This window comes from Monopterus albus, unplaced genomic scaffold (genome assembly GCF_001952655.1).
Source record: "Monopterus albus unplaced genomic scaffold, M_albus_1.0 scaffold168.1, whole genome shotgun sequence".
NCBI classification, from domain to species: Eukaryota; Metazoa; Chordata; class Actinopteri; order Synbranchiformes; family Synbranchidae; genus Monopterus; species Monopterus albus.
This window is the reverse complement of record NW_018128048.1, coordinates 1-9,105: the sequence shown is the minus strand read 5'-3', so window position 1 is coordinate 9,105 and position 9,105 is coordinate 1. Positions and strand designations below refer to the sequence as shown.

Sequence of the window (9,105 nt, the reverse complement as noted above, 5' to 3'; positions counted from 1 at the left end):
AGTGCTCTGTATCCTATATCTCCTGAGCTTTTTTCAACACCTTAAACTAAAGCTCATTCCACAGCTTTGAACTGTATTTTTAAATAACTCCCTCTCATGCCTGAACCTGGGACAAACCATAATAACATGTTCCACAGTTTCCTGTACCCTACACAACTCACATTCCTCTGTATTAATTTCAAAGTTCAAGTTCAAAGTTCAAAGTGTTTATTTTTGTCAGGTCCGCCAGGTGCGACCTGCTTCTCTTTTTCTTTTTTCTCTCTGGCTCTCGTTTTTGTGGGATCCGCGCCTCAGCTGTGTCGCTTTTTGCAATTAGCGACTCGTGGGTTGTCGCGCACGGCTGGGGCGCGTTAGTGTAATGACTTCCCTACCTTATTTATGCCTCTGGCAGACGCTCCGTCGTCGCCAGAGCATTGACCTAACGTGCGTTACCAAACTTACCTGACCTAACATGCGTTACCAAACTTACCTGACCTAACATGCATACCCCGTAACAGCTGTTGATTCATGGTATGTATCGGACGTATTTTGTTTACCACGCTGACAGTTCCTGTGCTGTGGATCTCATTTTATACGTAGATTATATGTTTTGTGTTATACGGTCCACGTTGACAGTTCCTGTGCTGTGGACCTCTTTGTTTTTTTTGTCCATGAGGTTAGCCAGACGTTACTTGTTTTATCCCAGCTGACAGTTCCTGTGCTGTGGAAATCCGTTTTGTTCGCCTGTCCCCTTGGTTAGCCTGTCTTTTCACCTCTCTGTCCTCATCCTCCTGCTCTCCTGATTCCTGCCGTCAGTTTATCTGTTTCATCTCTGCCCTACTTTGTTTATATACGTATGTACATGACCCTTGTTATGTTGTTACTTTGTGTTTTGTTCCATTAAACCTCTTTTTTTTTTTTTTTTTTTTTTTAATAACACATGGATGTCAATCTAAGGCACTTTAAGCAGCGCAGATGTAGCAATATAGTAAAAAAAAATATATACAGGAATATAACAGAATGTATGCTGCATGGGAGCAGCATGTACAGCAGAGTCGTTGTGCAATTATGCATGTAACACAAAATCTAGGACACTTTAGGCAGCAACAGATGCAGCAATACAATAAAATATAATAGAGAATGTATGCTGCATGGGAGCAGCATGTGCAGCAGTCAACAGTCATTATGCAATTATGCATGTGCAAACAGAATGTAAACAGTACACCACGTATTTCTTGGTAATAAACTCCTCAGCTGTTTAGGAGTCTGATGGCAGAGGGGAAGAGTTTTTGCAGTCTAGTGGTCCTACATTTCACTATTATGAAATGTTCCTATTATGCTTCATCAGCTTCAATGTCCTTTTTCAAACCAGTATACCCAAATCACAGTCTTGATATTATATCTTCTTCTTTCCTATTCCTAGTACTTCCTCTCTTTTCTTTCCCTTGTCTGTTTCTTTTCTTACCTGTCTGTCAATGATTGTTTCTATCTTAATGCAATGAGCTCTCTTGGCTATTGTACTATTATAATACTAGTTGGTGATGTACTCCTTTATTGTGATATTGAACATGGCCAGTGTAGTTTCTGCTGGAACTCAAGCCACACCTTTGTTTTCTTGCCTCAGGCGCATGTTCACAAGGCAAACATGATGATAAATAGCACCAACTCTAAAAGGGCACTCAAACTAACTGCAATATCTTGGTTTTATTCTCTTAGTTTTTACTGCACTTATTCCTCTTATGGCTGTGTCTTTTGATGAATTTTATTGCAGCTGAATCAATGCAGCTTCCTGATGGTCATGTCAGTCTAAAGTTGATCTCTGGACTCCCAGATTTTCCCGGAAGGCATAATGAAAAACCACATACCCTGATGTCTAGCAAGTGTCTCCTGTGACACAGTCTGGTAATGAATATGGGCATTGTGCTTTGTTCCACTGAGCTCTGCAAACAGCAAACTCCCTGATGTCTAGCAAGTGTCTCCTGTGACACAGTCTGGTAATGAATATGGGCATTGTGCTTTGTTCCACTGACCTCTGCAAACAGCAAACTCTCTGCAATCAGTGATATTCCAGAAAACAAAGATGTGGCTTCAGTTCAATGACGCTGATGAGAGAGCTGGTCATGAACTCATTTTTTGTTGTTTTCCTTTGTCAGAACTACACTATGTCTGTTGGCTAACTATAGAAAACTCACTCAGTGAAGATTTAAAGCACTGGCTGCTGAAACCAGATTAAAGAGTCTTTTGTGTTGTGTATGGCCTGTTTTGTCTGTTTCTTTTCTTACCTGTTTGTCATTGTACAGTGCCATTGATGAGGTGTAGTAAAAATATCATATGGTACTCAGAAATATTATTTTATCTTATATTGTCATTTATCTAATTCAGCCTCACCATAATACACTTAGTCACACACGTCATCTGTCGTGTGCCGATGGCCGATTATCTTTTTATGATGGACATCGACAGTGTCTTCCACAATCGTTTTGGAACTGAGTCTCTTCGCCAGCTGTCTGCTGTGCTCCACAGGCTCTACTACAAGGTTTTACTGTTTTCCCATTTATGTTAATGAAATCTTTACTTATTTAATGTTAATAATAATCCATTGTGGTGCAGTCTTTCCTATGTCTTTGTCCTTGCTATTTTTGAGATTAATGCCACTACTAATTTACTAAGTTTAGTTTACCCTTTTTCTGTTTGAATAAATTTGATATTTAAAAAGAAGATTTAACTCCAACAACGGTGGAACAAATTTCCCTTACGAGTCAGGCTTGTTTTGGTGCAGTAAAGCTGTAGCCAAATACTCTATCAAAACAGAAATGATAAGATCACCTTAACAAAAATGTGACCCTGTTGCCAAAAGCAGCACCCATTCCCATTGTTCTGCCTGGCCAAACATGAAAACAATCCATGAGTAGAATGATTAACCCAAACAGTCCTGCTCTGACTTTGCTTTTAGATCTACATTTGCTTTTAGATACATAACGCACACCCAGTTGACCTCGTTTGCTAGAAATTGTCCTTCTCCCCAAAGTGGGAGTCAGACAGTCTCTGCCTTGTGGCCAAGTGCTGATCAGATAAAATTTTGTGCAACAAAGTAAGTTGGGAAAGAGAGTTCACACGTCATTTTTATATTACAGTATGTGACTTTTTGCTAATGCCAGCCAGATAATTCTCTTTGGAGCATTTTAATCAGTCATTGGTTTTTCACTTTACTCAGTAAGGAAATATAAGTATGTTTCAAGTAGTTTATAACTTTACAAGTAATTTTAAGTATGTTCTTATTTACTAATCTGGCAGCTAAAAAGTCAGTTAATTTTCATATCAATAAAGGTTATTCCTGTTTGGTCAGTCCTTGCCTTTTTTTCTATTTTTAATTTTATTTAGTGTGCAATCAGTCTCTCAGTTTCTTTCCATGGATCATACATCTCACTGCCACCTCTGGTTTCATGTAGAGTGGAATTCCTCAGGGTTCAATATGACATCATAAAAACAGTTTACATTATTTAGCCTTGTTTTGGAACATTTTAAAACAGCTTCTACGTATTTTGGGGATAAGAATTTACCTTCAGCTGTGATCACATACCCCAAAGCAGGTCACCTGGTACTGGACCCATTATAATTTAACTATGGCTAACTTTGTGACCATCGTTTGCCAGATATTGTAGCAGAGCTCTTGTATCTATTTCACAACCCTGCCTTAACAGAGAATAGTAGTTCTGTTGGAGACCTTCCCCCCGGCGGCACAGATGCTTCCAGCTGCAGCAAATAGGGAAACCAAATTGAAAGCCTTAGTGCCCAGTTATACAAAGCATTTGAACCAAATCAACAATCAGGATTCATATACCATTTAATGGAACTCAAAATAGCATAATATGTGAAACTGGAATATTGTGGAAATCATTACATTTATTACCTTTGTTGCATACTGAATATATTTATGACCTTCAGGCTTAAGCAAATCAATGTCTGGCCAGCATCGCCAACTTCATTACTGGTTTGCACCTAGATGTTTCACACTAAATAATGCTGATGTACAATATCAACTCAACTACCAGTGTTTTCCTGCAGTTATTTCAGGTTCAAATGAATGTTGTTCTATTTTGTTTCTCTGTAGTCGTGAGACATGTACTTGCTGTGTATGAGAATGAGCAAAATTCTTCTAAGCAACCATGGTTGTGGATTTAATCAGCATCTTATATACATCACCATTCTGGCCATACAGTGTTCTAGGATCCCCTTCTACCAGTACAAATGTATTTAGCTGCATCCTTTGTGTACTGTACATACGTATGTAGGGGCAAGAGTCAGTTCTCTTTGCAAATTGTCAGTGGTGATTTGGGTGTGTTCAGCAAACATTTCTTCATTGCATTTGTATGTGTGTGCGTCACTTCTCTTATCTGGACTCCAAGCAGCAGCGTTTGGGCGTGGTTACCTTCTCTCTCTACCCCTGCCATCACATCCTCAGTCAGATATAGTGAGAGTGGCATGTCCTTATTCGGGCAGTCTCGAGTCCAATGTCCCCATTGGCCACAGGCCAATGTCTGTATGTCTCTAGAAGCCTCTTCCCCTGCCTCGGGCACCTCCTCCGGCCTGATACATGGTCATGGCTGCCATATGCAGTTCTTTCTGTTTTCTCTGCTTTAAATCTTCACTGAATGAGTTTTTCTGTAGTTAGCAAACAGACAGTGTAGTTCTGACAAAGGAAAACAACAAAAAATGAGTTCATGGCCAGCTTTCCTATTAGTGTCAGCTGATGTGTTCTGTAACACACAGTAAGAAAATAATAGGACAGAAAACACAAAACTGTGAATCAGATCCTTATGTGTTACTTTGTATATAATGGTATTTAATACCATAAGGCAACTTCGCCCTCCATGTGTCTGAATTCTGCTTTTATTTGATCAGATACTGTTATGAGCAGTCGGAGGAGGACACCAAGAACAAGATTGAGGCTGTGTGGCAGGAAGAGAGTCATCTCAACAAGTAGTGTCACAGTTCAATCTATCATTATGAAAACTTCGTGGGGTGTCTGGGAGAAAAGTAAAATACAGGGTTCTGGTACAAATACATAGGTAGTATGACCCCTTAGCATACTAGGCACATAGCATGGGTATGATTTTCCATCTAAGGGTATGGTGTACCCTTGACATATACAATGTTTTCAAAGCAGCTATAAGAACACGGTTCAGGTATGATAAACAAGTACAGTATAATGCATAAGAAGAGCACATATATCTGTATGATATGTTAAGTGCTTTGGTCAGCTGTGCTGTGGTAAAGCGCTATATAAATTAAGTTTAGTTGAGTTGAGTTGAGATAAATCATTTCCATTACAAGTCAACCTTGTCTTGGTGCAGTAAAGCTGCAGCCAAATACACTATCAAAACACAAATGTAAGATCAGCATAACTACAAGTAAGATTGCTGACACTGTTGACAAAAGCAACAACCATTCCCATTGTTTTGCCTGGCCAAACATGAAACCAGTAATCCATGGGCAGAATGATTCACACAGACAGACAAAAGCAACACCTATTCCCGTTGTTTTGCCTAGCCAAACATGAAACTAATAATTCATGGGCAGAATGATTCACACAGACAGTCCTGCACTGACTGGCTGGCTCTGCTTTTAGATACATAAAACACACCCAGTGGAGCACATTTGCTAGAAGTTGTCCTTCTCCCATTTTGGTACAGTCAGACAGTCTCTGACTAAATGACTCTAAAATGCTGTGCAACAAAGTAAATTGGGAAAAAAAGTACACATGTCATTTTTATATTATAGTGTGTGACTTTGTACTAATGGAAGCCAAATAATTCTCTTTGGAGCATTTTTATCAGTCGTTTGTTTTTCACTTTACTCGGTAAGGAAATATAAGTATGTTTCAAGTAGTTTATAACTTTATAAGTAGTTTCAAGTATGACAAATAAGCATATTGCATGAGAAGAACAAAATCACATAACCCAATCATTTCCATTACACTTCCATCTTTTGGATAATTCATGGATCACTTAGCATTAGCCTAATACCTGGTACCTGATACAACATCAGATGCAAACATTCACTAGGATTCAAATTTCATCATCATAAATAAGGGTTGAAGGCAGTATGCTGTTTGTGGGAATGATATTTTTATTATTAATGATAACTTTACCAAGTTTGTATGACATCAAAACATCATCCCCATTGTCTGTTTACAGTTCATCATTACAATGTGTGTCACAGGGCAGAGGCATCTTTAAACCATAACAAGCTATAGGGGCTAAAACCAATAGAATTACAATTGGAAAGGTAAGTTAGCAAAGGCATTAGCATTTTCCTCAGGAGAACAGTCATGGCATTGCATCTGTGTATAATGCGGAATGTGATTTTTTTAGCATTGAGCCGATCAGCTTTCTCACAAGAAGAATCACACATGATGAAAGAATGCACAAAAGTATCAGAGTGGCCAGCAGATATACTAGTTGTGAGCAAAATTCATTTCTAACAACCAAGCCCTGAGTCCAGTGTTGGGGTCAGTGACCCTGTCAGCCATCACAGTGACTCTGAGGTCTGTCATGATTTGTGATGCCTGATGTATCATTCCTCCGTCAGCATCGTCCTCAGGGATAAATACTCAACAGGATGAGCTAACAATTACAAAATGAGGCAGTGCTGCACATCTGAACTTATATTGTTTGCATTTTTACAGAAAATAGCCCTTGTTGTTTTGGTTCATAGACTACCAGCACAAAATTTACATAACCGTTGGCGCAGAGGGAAGTCGTGTCTTGCCTCTGAAGCAAAACGCTGGTGATGTTCCAAAAACGAAAAACGGAATGTTGGCCAGAAAGAGATTAATATCCACAGGAGCACACACAGCCTGTTAAAATGCAGTTATTAGCAAGTAGAATGCTGCATTTTATTGGTTGTACTAGCTCTTTATGGGTACTTACAATGGTACAAATGTACTGCATGATTAATACTCTTTCAAATATAACCCATAAAAATGAGTTGAAGGTTTTTTGATGCTAAATAACATTTTCAGTATCACAGTATTAGCTTTAATCACTTTTGTGCAGAGAAAATATTGCATTTTACTGTTTCTACTGATCCTTTATGGGTACTTAACATGGTAGAAATATACAGGGTAATTTCTAATCTTTAAAATATAATCCACAATAGTGAAATGACAGTACTGAGGGGGAATACCCTCAGCAGTTATGACTCAAGAAACTCTGATTTCACTTTAATCTACTGCGGTTTTTGGTTATAATTAGAATTATTTTGTTACAGTTTCCTCAAAAGTTAAAGTTTTACAAAAACATATCTTTGTACTACCATTTAGAAGGTTTATTTTGACATTTTATTATGATTTGATTGTCAAAAGCAGCTGAATGGGGTGTATAAAATGGTCGGGCGTGCTTCTCAGCCCTTAACCACTTTCTGGCACACAGCCCATTTTAGGCACATCACCAGCCTGCTGCCTGATTTCAAAGGCTGGCCCATGATTATACCGCCCTTGGCTTTATTTGTATGCAAAACACAGGGGCGGGATATAGGGGACCATTTGGATAGGCAGTACTGTAGGATTTCAATTGTAAAAACAATTTTAGTTTAATCTGTGTTTTGGTTTGATTTGGTTTAGCTCAGTGCAGTACAAACTATAAATTATCCAGATAATTGAAAATGATGCTCAGGCTGTCCAGGACCCATTTTTTATTCAGTTTTGCCTTTCTTATCGTCTTCTTGGGGTAAGTCCTTTACCTGCAGTAATAAGAGTTGTATGATAATACTGCACTGCAAAGTGTCTTTTTAAAAATATCTTATAGATTCTGCATTGTTATAGCTAGAGACATATTAAAAAAGAAATGTAAACTATGCCTTTTTGATCTGAGATAATTTGTCTTCTCTAAATTATTAGACATATGAAAGCATGTATACATTATCCAAATATGTTAGAAATTACACTACATTGTGAGGATTATTTTGTTGTGCTTTGTTTTTCTTCTCATTCTGGGGAAAGACTTTTACTGAGTAAGGATACCAGCTGCACTAATTTACACACTAAACCTTAGAGTGTAAAAGAGGCCTTGAACAGCAGGAAAATATTGTAAACATTTGAATTTTCATGCTGTGTGTCAGGCTATACTCTTTCACTTCTTATTGCTTTACTGTCCTGTAAAACACACAGTTGGAAAACCTTTAACAGCCAACCCTGTCTTTACAGGGCCAGCTTTGTCTACTCAGGATATATCACCTTATCTTTCACAAGGTAAGGCTTGTGTAAGACAGAAGCGCATGTCCCTGCTTGAAATGAACACAAACTGAACATTGTAATAGCTCCTCATCCCATCGTGTCTCTGTCCAATCTCTTCAGAAGGTTGCATACTGTGGTAATTTTCTTATGCCGTTTAAATGATTTGTTTATCAATTGTATTCATTTAACCGACATATGATTATATTTTGTTTCCCTGTTAAGTTCAGCCATGTAATAAAATTATTGCCCCCCAAATGGATTTCTATCTTGGCCGTTGCAGACAAAACTTTGTGTCAATCATCAGAAACAATAAAAGGGCTTGAGTCTTTTTGGCTGGTTACCTCAAAAATAGTTGGGTCAGCTACGGTAATGTGAACTGCAGATATCCATCATAACAATATAGTATGAATAAAACATGAACAATTTAGTCATTGTGTTTTGCTGTGGTAAATGTTTATGATATGGTAAATGCATGATAAAACAATGTGGTTTTGAGACATTTTATAGGAAACAATGGATGAAATGTGACTTTGTTTTACGAGAACTCGGGACACCAGCATTCTTCATGGCTTGTGTAGACTTTGTACCCGCATTTTTTTAATTATTATTTTGTACCTCCATCTCTGCTACTGAACACAGACTGAGTTTCTAGTAAACTCTGGCTTTAACCTTTTCTTGCTCTTCTAAGAAGTAAATTCTCATAATGTTGCCTAGTGCTGCTTTTAAGGCAGTGTGTATTATACTCTGCTTGAATAAACTTAACACTGCGTTTAATGGCAATATCAACTATTTTGCTTTTCTCTGTACAAAAAAAATAAAAAAAGCTGTCAGGGTCGCTGCATAAAGCTGCCGATGTTGTCACGGGGGTGAACTCAATTATAGAGCCAGAT

At 38.2% G+C, this 9,105-nt stretch overlaps 1 long non-coding RNA gene across 1 annotated transcript in view; it reads left to right on the top strand.

Moving 5' to 3' along the window:
• The window catches only part of LOC109969030 (uncharacterized), an 11,574-nt gene extending 2,745 nt beyond the window's left edge, over positions 1–8,829 (top strand). The window contains exons 2-3 of the long non-coding RNA XR_002276221.1: positions 4,882–4,959; positions 8,186–8,829. This is a non-coding gene — a long non-coding RNA (uncharacterized LOC109969030). The remainder of the gene's footprint in view (positions 1–4,881; positions 4,960–8,185) is intronic.
• Positions 8,830–9,105: the final 276 nt, after the last annotated feature.